The following is a 16,034-nucleotide window of genomic DNA, read 5'->3' on the forward strand; positions in this document are numbered from 1 at the left end:
CTAACTGTAACGTTCTGAAGAAGAGTTTCTGGGGACCCTGCCAGGTTAGAGTACTGGTATAGACCAATGAAGTAATGCATCCGGCAGAAATTGCTAACAGCCGGCTGGAAGCTGATACGGTGGAAATTATTCGACTCTTTATGCAATAAGGGGGAACTCTTTTAATTCACAAGGCAGGATTTTCAGGTGGCTTGTTGAATTACCTCCTAGACACTGAACTCTACTTAGAGTATGGAAGGAGAGAAAACCCGAGCTAACTAATTACCTAATTCTTCAGGAAAGAAATCTGAGAGCCCAGCACATTGTCCCTCCTTCCTTTCTGAATGCCTCTTCTAGGTACCAACTATTTTACGCAGAAGAGGGCTCCTCCTTTACGTGTTTCTTAATTGAAGCTTTTTTTCCCTCAGTGCCACAGTTCTGTTCTTATTCTGCCTTTTTAAAAGATGAGAGGGCTTTCAATTTGTTGGAAAGTTAGTGTGCTCACAAATTTACATAGAAAGCAATCATTTCTGGTCACATGTAAATATGTACGTAGTGACAAAAGTACCCATAAATCAAGATTCCTATTTTAAACATCTAAGACCAGTTCACATGGTTCAAAGAATCAACAGGCAAATGGCATATTGCTCAAATCACAGGTAAGTGGGCACATGGAATTTTCCCCTAAATCCTTCAAACTGAAATTTGAGGAGGAAATGCAAAGTTAGAGTTCGTGTCACAAAGGAGGTATTGTTTAAAGATAAACAGGCTTTTGTCTAAATACCATGGTCTCAATTTTTCCCTGATTTTAAAGAAAAAGAAAAAAAATGTATGTACTCTACTTAATTTTGTTTATTTGAAATTTTTACACTTCCATTTTTCTAAACCTGTCTTTTCTAAAATGGGCAGTAGAAGACAGAGGCTAAACTAGATGATAGACTTATGGACTTGGATAAATAATTAATGGCCTGGAGTAATTAGCTGGAAGATGTTTAATCATTAATCTGTCTGAGTCATCACAAGCATTTGCGCCTACCCACAAAATATTGCACTAATTATGTGTATATATATTTTGTCAAGATGGAAATAAATATATGATGAGAATCAGCACTTTGAAAAATTAAAATATGAAACAAGTCTGTTTGGTCTACTCTTTGTTTGTTAAAGATAAATGAAATTTCACTTTTCCTTATTTTACCTAAAAAAAAAAAAGTTGTAGAAATTCCACCTGCATTTCTAAGCAAGAAGTAAAACTCTTTGGTTAGGGAGGCAAAATAATTGGCTAATTTTGTCTTTCTTTAGGGACTTTTTCCAGGAAAAAAAAAAAAGCCAAACCCAAAACACCTCATTATTAAAGTATCTGGTGAACAATTAGGGCTCTTTCAGAGGACTTAACGGAAAAAAAATGTCCTTTAACATAATGCTGTTTTGCAATTTATGGCTGTGTTCTTCAATGTGGTGTTTTCCAATACAATTTTATTACAGGCTTTAAATTATACTTTCACAGGAAAGGTCTGCCTTTAAACTTTTAGGTCAGAATTGTTCAGATCTTTTCACACTGAATCAATCAGGTTTAAAGCTGGCAAAATCCTTGGCAGCCTTGTAAATCTTTCAAAAGATGTTATCCAATTACCCTTCATGGGCCACAGGATTCTACAGCGTGACTATTTCCTTCTCTGTGTGGAATTAAGTGCTTGTGAGAGGTTAGAAACCAATGGAGTTGAAAAATAAGGTTTTGCATTTTTCTTCCCGTTTACATGGTATAGATATAGCTCCAGCTACTAATATATTATGAGATGGGCCACAGACATTCTGACCTAAACAGTGGCCCTGGTATTTACTTGTTTTAAATTAGTAAAAAAAAAAAAAGAAAGAAAGAAAAAACACATTAAAATAGTACCAGAATGGTGCCCATTACAAAAACTTTATTTGGGACCTGTATTCAGAATTTAGCGTAAAGATATATGTCAAATAGAAAGCATAAGAGAGCACTATTGCTGTTAGCTTTTCAAGAAAAACAGATTTTTAGGTACACTCAATAAACACACATGGATTGGAAAAAATAACAAAAAAGATAAATGTACTTCTTTGGTTTGGGTTTTGATCTTCTAAAAAAAATGTGCTTATTTTCCATTTATAAAGCACATATTAATCTTTGTTAGTTCTTCCTCCTCTAGGTTGCCAATATAGAATACTAATAAAAGGCTAAGGAGACATTCAATTTATATAAAAGCTTATTTCATGCCACTTGGTTTCAAGAGGAAAAATAATCATGGGCAGAATCATTTCGAAATCATTTTTCAAGGAAAAATGTGAACATGCCTATGGATTCCTTCACAGAAGCTAGAAAAGCTCTGTTCTCCTTTGTGATGTAAAAAACCTAGTGGAGGTTATGGGATTGTAGTTGCACCTTTGACCTCAAGGCCTCTGGAGTCATTCACTTGTCATGACCTTTGACCTTTGGCAAATCACAACCCTGACTCTCTGTTTCGCTTGATTTTTACTACCTATAACAAAAGGTCTTTCCCCCTCTGGAATGCATAAGAAGAAGTCATATAAATGTTTAAAAATAGTGTGTCAGCCAACAGTCTGGCCAAGAGAAGATAAGCATCAACAACAAAAACAAAAAAACACAAAGCCCGAAGGAAAATGGCTAACATTTAAAGTGTCCTCCGGTGGAGCAGATTGATTTCAGGGACTACAGTGTGAACAGTTGACCACATGTTCCCTCTCTTAAAATCTTTGTTTTCTTTGATTTAAAATGTGATGTAGCAAGCGGTGGGAAGGTTGGTGCTGTTATAAATTGTGCTTCTGATTCTTTGCAGGCGGGTCATTAAAACTTGCAGACATCACCCCCGCAGCTGTGTGTTCATCAACACTTCCTTTTAACCACTATCTAAATTGCTTCCATCTCCAAAGAAATGCAATTCCCCTTATCAGGACTGTGAGTGAAAGGTGAATATGTGTAAACGCTGGGAGTAAAATGTAGAATTGGAACCAGCTCGAGTGCAGCTGAGGAACCAAGGCAGTTCATAGCTGTAAAAATGTATACAGGAGCCCTCTGGATTGAATGGTCAGTTACTGAATATACACAGTATTAAGTCCCAAATATTACTTAGTCTTTTTTTTTTACAGTGATTTTTAAATTTTTTTATGTACTTATTTATTACAGAAGGTCCTTATTGGTTATCTGTTTTAAATATAGCAGTGTGTACATGTCAATCCCAAACTTAGCCTTTAGGATATCAACTGTTAAGGATCTAATATACACTACTGATGGGTTAACTATCAAGTAATTCGAGCTTTCACTAGTTTTCCTTTCTAATACTCAAGTTTATTTCCTTGCTTATTTATTTTAAACGGATAGTGGGGAAGGGGACGCTTGAAGATACAGATTAAAGAAGTGTCTAGGAGGCTCAATACAGCAAAGAGGGATGTATGCTTTTCCACCAGGATGAGAAGAAATGGAATCTCTTGAATTTTAATACTGTAGGATTTGTCTACTTAAGGAATACTCTTGTGGTTACTTATTTCCCAGCCCGCATGGAGATTTTTTTTTTTTTTGCATTAAGATAGAATATTTTAATATTTATTTTGGGGACGGTTTAATTTTTAGCTGTTTTCACTGGCTGTATAGTGGAAATCCACCAATTTCTTTCTTTTCCTGATAGTTTCTCATTCCCTAAGGATCAAAAGAAGTGCTTTGCTACTTTGGAACTACAGGGAAAACTGGCACATTGATGAAGTTAGCTCTAGATGAGCAATGCTCTGGGTCAATCATAATTTAGAAGGAAAATTAAGGGTTTGCCAAGTACTCAAACAAGTCTAGTGAAAATCTTTGCACCAAAGATTTTTCAGTATTTGTAATTCATTTTAAACACAGCTGAAAACAAAATCTCTTTTAAAAATCTTAATACAACTCTGTTTATAGAAGTATATCTGCAATCTATAGTTTTTGTAATCTCTAGACAGAATTCATTAGAAGTTGTCCAACTTTTAAAATGTTATCCTTCCTAAGGTCAAGGTAAGGTAAAGTGAATGGGCAGCAAACTCTGGAGTGGTAGGTATACTATGCTCTCTGAACGTGTTTCATACTATGTGACATCCTGTGCTAGTCGAATGTACTTTTTCCTAATTTTCACTTCTATCACCACAATACTAAAAACTTCCTGCAGCAACAAGGATCTTTTCCCCTCAGATCTCAGCTAAGGGTCCTGTGGTTTCAAATTAGAAATCTCAGAATTTAGTCTTTGTTACCTTTCCCCTGGAATATTTATGACTTCCTGTAGAGCTAGTCTTCAATAAAACTTAATTAACCATATGGAAATTTGAGGGAATTTGTTGAATTTCTTACCCGAACATGTTTTTGAGTCTGAAAGTTGAGTCAATAGAAAATAAATTGATCCCTTAATTTCACAGAAATCTGTGATACATCATTTGGATAACTAACTGATGGACATTATCCATGTTTTAATTGTTTCCCCTACTTTGAGTCATTGAAATACTGCTGTCTCTCATTTTCTCCTTCTTCCTGAAAGACAGGGTCTAGAATTTTTATAGCTGTGATTTTTAAATAATAATATTATGAAAGATAGTAAACAAACCAATTTTACTTAGGGTTTTACAAGGCTAATACTGACAGCAGTATTTCTCAAGACCCCCTACTATGGACTTCCTCTAGAGCAAGATGTTTTCGAAATGCAAAACATCGGTCTCACTGCTCTCACCTTCCACCACCTCTCCCGAACTGCACACGCGCAGCTCTGCTTAACACACGTCAGTCACTATCCATCCAGATAGAGCAGGGTTTCTCAACATTGCTACTGCTGACAATATGGATGGGATAATTCCCTGTTGTGGGGATTGTCTTCTTTCATTTCAGAAGATAGAGACTGGTCTCTATTCCCCAGGTGCCAATATCACCCTCCCCAAGTGGTGACAACCGAAAATGTCTCCAGACATTGCCAAATGTCCTCAAATTTCCCCGCGTTGTGAACCACTGAGATAGAGACAAAATCCTTAAATAAAAAGTGTCTGCATGGTATTTTTGTACCTATCAAAACCTGTGTTATTCAGGGTTCTCCAGAGAAACAAAAGTGTAGTATAGATAGAAAGCGATTTATTATAAGGAATTGGCTCAGGCAAATAGGGAGGCTGGCCAGTCCAGATCCACAGCATGGGCCAACAGGCTGGAGACCCAGAAGAACAGATGGCACGGATGAAGTGAAAGGTGTTCCACTGGAATATTCATCTCTCTCAGTGACCCCTTCCTAAGAAGGGATCCTCAGGCTTTAGGGACACAGACCTTCTCTCAGTTCCTTGAATGTATGTCCCTTCCCATGGTGGGTCTTTGCACCTGATGTCCCCAGTCCTGGGACACTTTTTTCCCACCACACCCTCCATTTGGGCAATTAACTCCTTTCCACTCACCTTCACTTGCACTTCCTGATGACATTTTTTCTCCCCCTTCTTGGGTAGGTAACGTCTCCCTAACTTTTCTTCCACAGCACTTATGCAACTTCTTCAGAGCACTTATCACTGCAAAGTCCTTGGGGCTTTTTTCATTTTTATCTTTCTCTGTATCTCCAGCACCTAGCATGTAGTAGGTACAGTTGTCCCTTGGTATCCACAGGGGACTGGTTCTAGGACCCCCATGGATAACAGAATCCATGCATGCTCAAGTTCTTCATATAAAATGCCATGGTATTTGCATATAACCTATGCACATCCTCTTGTATACTTTAAACCACCTCTAGATTACTTAAAATACCTCATACTATGTAAATGGTACGTAAATATCTGCTGGTACATGAGAAATCAAAGCTTTGCTTTTTGGAACTTCCTGGAAGTTTTTTTTGGAGAATATTTCCAATTCATGTTCGGTTGAATCCACAGATGTGGAACCCACAGATCCAGAGGGCCGACTGTACTCATAAAATATTGGTTGGCTGCCTGAATAAATGAATTAACGTTTACCCCAAATATTTTGCAGATGACTCTTGGCTTACTGAGTGACTGTTGGTGAAATGACTGATAACCTAGGCCTCACTCCCACTGTTTGTTATTCCAACACTTTGAACACTGTAAAATGCATCGCTTTTTTTATACTGTAGCATAAAATGTGTCATGAGCATTTGCGCACTACACATTTTGGAATTTAATGACTTAAGGAAAGGTAGGTACGCCCATGATGGGTCAATTGCCTCTGGGCTCCAAATGTACCCTTTGTTGCCTTGCTTTATGATATTGGGGTTGGAACCCATGAAGATTTCTCCTTTGCCAGCTGGCAGCGTAGTTAGCTTTGTCAGTAGAGGGTGTCAGAGCAGGGACAGTGCCAGAGAAAAGACTTCTCTTGACTTGGTCTCATCCTCTCATCTTGCTCCTAGGATGCAGCTGCTACAGGTGTGTGTTCGGGAGGTCCAGTGGCACAGCCGTCCAGCAAGTCTTGCCGGGACCCCAGTGGAAGGCTTTGTGAATTCAATCCCTTGGCAGGTTTCCCTTCTCACCAGCCCCTGCCAGCTGGCTGTGACCAGTTTTGTCCTGGCGCTGTTCAGTGAACTTCTCTGCCATCCAGTGGGTCCAGCCACACTGTCAGCAATGAATTCTACATCTGTGTTGGAGAGGATGCCCCCTCTCACCCCAGTGGTCTTCCTTCATTGAGTACTGTCTCTCAGCACTAGGAGATTCTTTGAGTTCTCCTTTATGCCCTCTTAGAGGCTATGTACCTGCTACCAGTTAATAATTCTTTGTATTAAATGTTCCCTTTTTAAATTACTGGTGTGGATTCTGTTTCCCTGGACTCTGTCTGGAACAGTGGGTCAATGAATAAAAAGTCTGAATACGTACACACAAGCGCACGTACATAGTTTTATCTCAAGAATATTGAAATATGCCTTCTAAGATGAAAAATTTGTAGCAAGCAGAGCTTTTAAAGGACATACTGCAGCGATCAGTATCCAAGACACAGAATTTTACTGCTGGATGGAGCCCAAGAGTTCACCCAGGCCCTTGTTTTCCAGTTGAAGCATCTCTGTCACCAAGAGGTTAAGTGACTTCCTTTACTACTGAGTGGAAGAGTGGCCTGATAGGAGGCAGTTCCTCCATGAAATGTCCCTGCCCCCCTTCTCCGCCCCGGGGAAGATGCTCTCCCAGACCTTCACCAGATGACTCACTGGCTTTTTTACGGGGACCCATGAGAGGGAGAAATTTCTCTCAGGTCTAAGTACCAGAAATAATTATGCTTCTTCTGAACAACTGCTCCAGATTTAGCTCGTGGACAATGTGAATCATGTAAGTGCTTGTTTTCCACTGAGGATGGTGGCCAGAAAGCTTCTGGGCCATGCGATGGCTCCCTCCTGGCAAGGGGGCAGCACCTCATGAAACATACCTTCTGCATCCCAGGCCTCCTCCTGCTAATCTCAGCTGTTTTCTACCCTGCTTTCTCCTTTCCTTGATTGCCTCACATATTAATTCTCATTATCTTATTACACATCAGACACTTTAAAACATCAATTTAAGAATAGGCTACCTGGGGCTTCCCTGGTGGCGCGGTGGTTGAGAGTCCGCCTGCCAATGCAGGGGACACAGGTTCGTGCCCCGGTCCGGGAAGATCCCACGTGCTGCGGAGCCGGCTGGGCCCGTGAGCCATGGCCGCTGAGCCTGCGCGCCTGGAGCCTGTGCTCCGCAATGGGAGAGGCCACAGTAGTGACAGGCCCGCGTACTGAAAAAAAAAAAAAAAAAAAAAAAAAAGGCTAATACTCCAATAAAAATTAAAAAAATAATAGGTTAACTATAAATAAAATATTCAAGTACAGATCTTCCATTATCCTTATTCTCACTTCAGCATTCTTTTCATTACGGTGTTTGCTGACAACAGAAAGGAGTTTAAATACTTACGTCCTCCCCAAAGTGGGTGCACCTTGAATGCCTAAAAGCAATTTGTTCAGACATTTCAAAATGTTCCCTGTCACTTGCTCACCTAATTAACGTGGTTCACAGATAGTGGCCCAGCATCCTTTTAACTCTCAGATTTTGATTTATTTCAGAAAATATAAGATCAATTTTCCAAGTAATTCAATTGGCTTTTTGGGTTAATGCCCTTCATGGCTTCAAATGTATTCTTGTGCCTATTTCTATTACTCAAGGCTTTGATCTTCAAAACTAAAGTCTGCATTTCTCTTAGGGCTCTTCTGGGTTGCATAGCTCAACTGAATCAATGAGGAATGAACCCGTATCTGCAGACACCCTAAGTTTTTCAAGCGACTGAACTAAGGGAAATCAGAATAGACAAAGGAATTCGGAAAGACACGTTGCAAATACCATACCCTACCAGTTGATATTTATTAAAAGAGGCTAGTAGATTTTCAAATGTATACCCATCTGGAAAGTGTGTTGGTTTTGAAATTATTCATAGAAAGTATGCTTGTGTTTTCCAGTGTTATCAATCACCTGAAAATTTCTGATGAGCACTTTTAAGACATTTTAACCAAACAGTCTTTGCCTGAAGTTTGTAATCGTTTGCTTAAAGAAAGCCCATATATTGTAAGCGGAAGTTCTCCTGGCATGGTGATGTAACATCGGGCACTGATATAAAAGGCAGTGGTATAGCAGGAACAGAGCTTTCTATATACTGTGCACAGACAGGGTCCCTGGGGGCCAAGGGAAACCATGTTGGAATTTGCTGCAGTTACATCTGCTCTTGCCCAGCATGGTCAGCCCACTTCTGATAAGATGGGGAATCCCTGAGTAATTAAATCAGGACTCTAGTCTCCCCACTAAAGAGCCTTTCCTTGGCATTAATAGTGGTGTTGCCCCTGAAGGATGTATTACCTGAGCTCCCCCTTGACAGCCATGCAGGTTCCTCCAAGACCATTTGCAGGATAATGTGAGTGAGTAAACATGAAGAAGCCTGGCTTGCACAGTACTTAGTAATATAAATATAACAATTCCTGTGGCTATTTTTGACTGTTGCCGAATTACAATGGGAATAAAGCAGCATGGAGAAAGCTATGGCTTAAGTGTGCTTAGTTTTGGGGTGAAGGTAGAGATAAGGGCTGCTGCGGTTTAAAAATAAATGATTCTGTTGCCATGGTTTCCTTCTTTACAAATTCTTTTCAACATGAATTTCTGTTGTTGTGTTTAATTTTAGATTCATGCAGATTTTCGACAAACAAGAATTCCTATACATCTGAGAAATGGTTTTTCAAAAGCTGCAGGAAGATATGTTTGGCAGTCTGGCTTAAACATTTCTGAATAAGCTGCAGGATTCTGGCTTTAGACAACTACCAAAGGAAAGCAAATAAAGAGAATGAGAACTTAGAGAACGCATAAGACTACGTTTAACCTTATGATTAAAAATGAATTCACATTACTGCAAGCTTTAAGGGGAAAATGTTGTCTTGAAGATGGCCTCTCAATAGGGGGAAACACAGGGAGACAGATGTCCCTCCTAGGAAATAGCTCTCTTGACAACCAACCCATAAATGTTAATTTAGCTAAATATGCATTCATTAATATCAAAGGCTCTAATTGTGTTTTCAAAATCTGTCATATTACCTCAAATATAATTCAATTCTTGAATAGGGTTTCAGAATTACTTAAAATTTATACCTGCTCAAAAATAGCTCTGCTTCGGGCTTCCCTGATGGCGCAGTGGTTGAGAGTCCGCCTGCCGATGCAGGGGACACGGGTTTGTGCCCCGGTCCGGGATGATCCCACATGCCGCGGAGCGGCTGGGCCCGTGAGCCATGGCCGCTGCGCCTGCGCGTCCGGAGCCTGCGCATTCGGAGCCTGTGCTCTGCAACGGGAGAGGCCACAGCAGTGAGGCCCGCGTAATGGGAAAAAAAAAAAAAAAAAGCTCTACTTCATTTTTTTCAATTTAATAATAGATATTCCAAACTTGGAAAAACATAAACAAAAAGGAAGAGCTGACTTTACCAAAGAAATTCTTTTTCCTCATGCTTTTATTACAGGATTGTTTAAATAGTAAAATCCTCTACCACAATTAAAATATGATTTGATTTTTAGGAGTACCTTTGTTTCTTTCTTTTTTTTTTTTTTTTTTTTTTTTGCGGTACGTGGGCCTCTCACTGCTGTGGCCTCTCCCGTTGCGGAGCACAGACTCCGGACGCGCAGGCTCAGCAGCCATGACTCACGGGCCCAGCCGCTCCGCGGCATGTGGGATCTTCCCGGACCGGGGCACGAACCCATGTCCCCTCCATCGGCAGGCGGACTCTCAACCACCGCGCCACCAGGGAAGCCCCAGGACTTGATTTTTAAAAAGAAGGAAAGGATAAAATTACTTGGGCAGAAATGCATTATTATACAGTTGTTAGGTAAACAGTAGACGCTGAAATGTTGGTAAATGCTAGTTTCAAAAGTATATTTAATAGTTAAAAGGTTCACAGTATTTTAAATGTTGCTTTTGCTGTTCAATTTCTTTTTCTAAGGATTTTGAGGTTAATCTCAATAATCCAGCAAAATGAGAAATCCAGAAGTTAGAATACATTAAGATAGTAAGGGATGAAATTCATTGTAACTGAAAGGAAATGAGTGAACAATATTTGTCTTTATAAACTTATTTTCTAATTCTGTTACTCTGATTTATTACAGTAATTAATCAACTATTTTGTTAATTGTATATTTAGTGTTTAGTCATTCAAATTCTATTTTTGCTTTTTCTTTAAAAAAAACTCAGAGAATAAAAAGTAATTCTTACAGCATTTTAGTCCAATTAAAGTTGAAACAGAAGTTTGTGGTATTTCTCTTTTTTTCTGAAGTATAGTTGATTTACAATATTATACTAGTTTCAGGTGTACCCCACAGTGATTCAGTATTTTTGCAGATTATACTCCATTATAAGTTATTATAAGACAATGGCTATAATTTCCTGTGCTATACAGTATATCCTTGCTGCTTATTATTTTATACATAGTAGTTCGTATCAATCTCATACCCCTAATTTGTCCCTTCCCCCTTTCCCTCTCCCCTTTGGTAACTGTAAGTTTGTTTTCTAAATCTGTGAGTCTGTTTCTGTTTTGCATATACATTCATTTCTATTATTTTTTAGATTCCACATATAAATGATATCATACAGCATTTGTCTTTGCCTTATTTCATTAAGCATAATATTTTCTAGGTCCATCCACATTGCTTAAATGGCAGAATTTCATTCTTCTTATGGCTGAGTAATATTCCCTTGTTTATATATATATACACAACACATCTTCTTTATCTATTCATCTGTTGATGGGCACTTAAGTTGCTTCCATGTCTTGGCTATTGTAAATAATGCTGCTATGATCATCGGGGTGCATATATCTTTTCAAATTAGCGTTTGTGGTATTCCTCTTGATGTACCCTATATTTAAATTTACACATATGAATTTTAGAGCATTTTAGAAGGGATGTGTGTGTATTTGGGAGAGAGGCAGGAGATTTGATGATTAAGATATTTCAACTAATAGCATAGACACAGCCCAAGTTGATGGAATGATCGTATCAGTCTCCACTTCTCTCTGTAGGTGAGAGGGTAGTGCCTCATGTTTTATAATATTTCTATAGTGTAACAATCAGACAAAAAGTATTGTGAAAATTCGGACATTTTGAAATTTCTATGCATAGTTCAGAGCTGCTCCTCAGAGCAGACTTTGTCAAGGATCTACTTTTTCTAAGGGGGTTGGGATAGCCAAGGACCTACTTCTTTGATTTTCTCTGAGCTTTGCTTATGGCTGACTTGGAAGAACAGCTGGCCAGGCTTTTCTTTTCTTTTTTTAACATCTTTATTGGAGTATAATTGCTTTACAATGGTGTGTTAGTTTCTGCTTTATAACAAAGTGAATCAGTTACACATATACATATGTTCCCATATCTCTTCCTTCTTGCATCTCCCTCCCTCCCACCCTCCCTATCCCACCCCTCTAGGTGGTCACAAAGCACCGAGCTGATCTCCCTGTGCTATGCGGCTGCTTCGCACTAGCTATCTACCTTATGTTTGGTAGTGTATATATGTCCATGCCTCTCTCCCGCTTTGTCTCAGCTTACCCTTCCCCCTCCCCATGTCCTCAAGTCCTTTCTCTAGTAGGTCTGTGTCTTTATTCCCGTCTTACCCCCAGGGTCTTCACAGGCTTTTCTTGATGGCAGTTTGCCTCTGCCCTGAAGCTAAAAGGGCTTTTGGACTATTGCACAACCCCAGAGTTTCTATAGCTAGTAGGTCATGTGGCTTTGCCAGAAACACTGAAGGTAAATAACTCGAGCTATTGCAGACTAGTGTAGACTGGTCTTCCCACCAAGAGCAACTTGACAAGCTTGACAAAATACTTTTTAAGAATTTGCGTGAAGGTTTTGGAGAGCAATCGGGGCAGCCAGTCTTAAGGGGCCAAGATCCCAAGCGGAAGAGACACTCATTGAGATTAGCCTCCATTTTATGTCAGTTTTCCCTTGAGCTCTCTGCCCTTCCCAAACATCACAGATATAAAGGCTGACAAATTGAGGAGAATGTGGGTGTGAAGGGGCAGAAAAGATAAGCAGAGTTTTCTACAGTCTCACAGGGCTGCGGGGAGAAAAATTGGAGTCCAGGAACTGAGGGGCCAAGATCGTGGAGAGAAAGTAAACACAGAGAAGAGAACCAAAAAATCTGAGATCAGATGTATAGAGAAACTAGGTGACAGAGGCAGGTATAAGATAGATAATGGAATTATGGGGTACAGACTTTACAATAGGTCAAGAAAGTATTTGAAAAAATGAAGAATATCATTAGTCCTATAGACTGAATGTTTACACCCTCCCAAAGTGCATATGTTGAAAGCTAATCCCCAGTATGATGATATAAGGAGATAGGACCTTTGGGAAGGGATTAGGTCATGAGGGTGGAGCCTGCATGAATGGGATTCATGCCCTTATAAAAAAGATGCCGGGGAGCTCCCCTGACCATTCCACTATGTGAGGACACAGTGAGAAGATGATCATCTATGAACTAGGAAGTGTGAACTTACGAGATACCAAATATGCCAGCACCTTGACCTCGGACTTCCCAGCCTCACGAACTGTAAGAAATAAATCACTGTTGTTTACAAGCAACCCAGTGTATAGTATTTTGTTATAGCAGCCTGAATAGACTAAGACTATAAGAAAATTGAAATCTATTCAAAGGAGGAATCAAATGAGCTCTCTAGAACTAAAAATTAGATAAAGTGAAATTAAGGATGCAATAGATAGGCATAATAATAGGTTAGACACAACTGAAGGAAGGAAAATGACCTGGAAAATGGATCCAAGGAAAAGATATCCAGATTGAAGTATAGAGAGAACAAAGCTAGAAAACAGAGAAAAGAGACTAGGAGAATATTGGACAAGATGTCAAAATCTAGTATATGTGTGATTAGAGTCCCAAAGGGGAAAACAGGAGCAAAAGAGAGAGAATTAATATTTGAAGATATAATAGCCAAGAATTCTTTAAAATAAATAAGAAATATCAAGCCTCAGATTCAAAAGGCAATATGAACCTCAAGTATGATAAATACGAAGAAAAACACACCTAGGCAAACCACCAAAATGTGACCAAAAAAAAAAAAAGAAAGAAAAAAAGAAAAGAGATAACCTTCAAAACATCTAGAGAAAACTTACAAGTTTTTATTTTCAAGGAGAAAAATGACCCTTATAATAATAACTCAATAGAAATAAATGAAGCCAGAAAACAATGCAATTACATCTTTTAAGTAAAAAGAAAAAAAAACTACCAGCTTAGAAATGTATAATCAGTAAAAATATTCTTCTAAAATGAAGACAAATAAAGATATTTTTAGACAAACTAAAATTATAACATTGTTGCCCACAGATTTTCATAAGAGAAGTATTACAAGTACTTTTTCAAGCAAAAGGAAAATTATAATAGAAGCACAGAAATGCAGGAAAGAATAAAAAACTATGAAATCTTAAATATGTATGTCCAAATAAATAAATATAAACAGAAAATAATTATAATTTCACACTATGTGATAAAAAGTATTTATAGAATTAAAATGCATGACAACAATAATTCAAAAGGCAAGGCGTGGCAATAAATGCTATTAAAGTGTTCTAAGGTCCTCATATAGTCTAAGAAGTAATAAAGATTCCATTTATATCAGACTCTTATAGGTCAAGGATGTTATGATTTCTAATATAATTAGTTAATGTGTAACTAAAAAGCTAAAGGAAGGAAAATGTAATTATAAAAATATTTTATGAAAGCTAAAGGATGCAAAAAAAAAAACCCACAAAAAAGAGACTTAGAACAAGCAGAACAAATGGAAAACAGAGTGAGATAATAGACTTAATGTCAAACGTATCAATGATTACATCACATATAAGTGGCCTAGTAAAAGTGTAAAGCAAGTTAATGGCTTTGCAAAACTTTTTGACAACTTCTGACAAAATTAAATGTACATCTATCCTATGACCCAGAAATATCAACCCTTTGTATTTCTCCCAAGAGAGGAGGAAATGTATACACCTACAAATGCTTATAAGAACTTTATACATAATATGCAAAAAATGGAAACAAGTCAATTCTATGTTGACAGAAAAACAGTCATACAATGTTATATTACTCAGCAATAGAAAAGAATATGTTGCTGATACATGCTAACCACGTCTCAGGTGTTTCACGTGGAGCAAAGGCAACCATATCCCGAAGCTTACATGCTGTATCATTCATTTATATGAACTACATATTTAATTTCATTTATGGTATTAGAGCTGAGAACAATGATTGTCTATGAGAGTGGAATGGAGATTGCCCGTAATGTGGCCAACAGAACTTTCTGGGACTACGAGAAAGTTCTATATTTGATTGAGGTGTTGCTTACATGGGTGTATACATTTGTAAGAACTCATCATGTTATACATTTAAGATACATCTCACTGTATGTAAATTTCACTTCGATAAAAAATTGAAAGTAAACAACAAAAACCCATGCATAAAAATAAGTGGACTAAATACTCTAAATGTTTTTAAAAACTACCAGACTGGGTTTTTTGAAATCCAAATTAAATGCTGCTTAAAAGACACATTAACAAAGACACATGAAAAGACAAAGAAAGGCTGCAAGCAAAAGCATGATAAAAAGATACTTCATGCAAACACAAATTCAAATAAAACTAGCATATATAAATTAATATCAGACAAAGTAGAGGAAAGAAAGTAAGGAAAGAAGCATTGCTGGACATAAAAAGAGATATTCTTTCACATTCCTCCACAAAAAAGATAAAACAACTCTAAATTTGTATACACCTAATAACATATACCTGCAAAATATATAGTGCAAAAATTTCCAGAATATAAAGAGAGGTAGAAAGGTCATAGTGAGAGATTTTAAATACCTATCTCAGTAATGGAAAGAGAAATCAGACAAAAAAATCATCAAGGTTCTAAAAGATTTGAACAATTATTCTAACACTCTTGACCTAATTGACTTAATATATGACAAAGCACCAAGAATTGCAGAATGTACATTATTTTTCCAATAAACATTGAGTCATTATCAAAACTGTATGCAGTTCTAGAAAGCAAGCTGTGACAAATTTCAAAGGAATTTAATCAGACAGAGTTTTTCTCCAGTATAATGGAATCAATAACAGTAAAATCACTGTAAAACCACCTTATGTTCAGAAATTGAGTAATTCATAAAGAAAGAAAAAGAAAGGAAGAAAGCAAGAAGAAAAGAAAGAAAGAAAGAGGGGGAGAAGGAAAGGAGGGAGGGAGGGAGGGAGGAAGTGGAATTTTTAGATACCAATCATAAAAGTCCAAATTGGTACCATCGGTTTTGAAAACAGGTAGTATCACATGAAACTGAAAAAAAATGCATGTCCATTGAAGCAGCAATTCCACTCCTAAGAATGTACTCAAGAGAAATGCATACATAAAAAACACATGTACAGAAATGTTTACGGCAACACTATTTGAAATAGTCCCAAATTGGTTGACATTCCCTTCAAAAGATCATCAAACCATTACAGTAGATAATGGCGCCATATTCGTAATATTCATTCACTATATCATCATGTGAAAATGAATG

Source organism: Lagenorhynchus albirostris, chromosome 18 (genome assembly GCF_949774975.1).
Source record: "Lagenorhynchus albirostris chromosome 18, mLagAlb1.1, whole genome shotgun sequence".
Taxonomy (NCBI): domain Eukaryota; kingdom Metazoa; phylum Chordata; class Mammalia; order Artiodactyla; family Delphinidae; genus Lagenorhynchus; species Lagenorhynchus albirostris.